The sequence below is a fragment of the Micropterus dolomieu genome, linkage group LG12 (assembly GCF_021292245.1).
Source record: "Micropterus dolomieu isolate WLL.071019.BEF.003 ecotype Adirondacks linkage group LG12, ASM2129224v1, whole genome shotgun sequence".
In the NCBI taxonomy this organism is placed as follows: domain Eukaryota; kingdom Metazoa; phylum Chordata; class Actinopteri; order Centrarchiformes; family Centrarchidae; genus Micropterus; species Micropterus dolomieu.
The window spans coordinates 11971721-11972420 of record NC_060161.1 but is presented as its reverse complement, the minus strand read 5'-3'; the positions used below and the strand labels follow the sequence as shown (position 1 = coordinate 11972420).

General features: G+C 64.3%; 1 protein-coding gene across 1 annotated transcript in view; it reads left to right on the top strand.

Moving 5' to 3' along the window:
- The window catches only part of LOC123980455, a 35868-nt gene that overhangs the window by 2383 nt on the left and 32785 nt on the right, over positions 1 to 700 (top strand). The window lies entirely within an intron of this gene.

Sequence of the window (700 nt, the reverse complement as noted above, 5' to 3'; positions counted from 1 at the left end):
AAGATCCACGGTGAGTGAGTCGGGATGCCGTCCGCCTGCAGACCCTCGGGGCAGGCAGTACGGCGCGGACTCGATGGTGGCAGGTGCGTCCTGAACGTTTAAACGGCGGGATAACATCACCTGTTGCCACGGCGGAGGGGACCTCGGTCGGCCTCCGGGGGGGGTGGGGGGGGGGTGCGGGAGGGGAGAAAGACTCTCCTACATCCGTCGGGACTGGATGACGGTCCTCAGATCGCGTCTCTCAGACGGCTGAGGGTGAGAGCGCCGTCTCGCTGCCCCAGCTCCTTGGGGGGCCCCCGAGAAGCGACACTCTGCTTCCCTCCTCTCCGTAGGAGCTCGTAGAGGGAAGGGACCTACGCCTGGCAGCCTCAGCTGCCTTGGGTCCAGACCGGCGAGGGAGGTACTGGCGGAACGCTTCGCACTGCGTCTAACGCTTCGTGGTTCTGCGAAGCTCCGCCAGATCTTCCTCGGAGGGACCCCCCCTCTGAACCATCTCCTATAGCAGGTTGGCTTGGTAGGCTTGAAGCACCGTGGTGTGCAAGCTCGCACCTGCCTGGCCCGCTGCCATGTACGCCTTCCCCACAAGCGTGGATGTGGTGCGACATGGTTTGGATGGTAACGCCGGCTTCTCCAGGGAGGACGCAAGTCGAGGGGAGAGATAGCTCGCAAGCTCATCCTCCACCCGAGGCATCCTCCCATA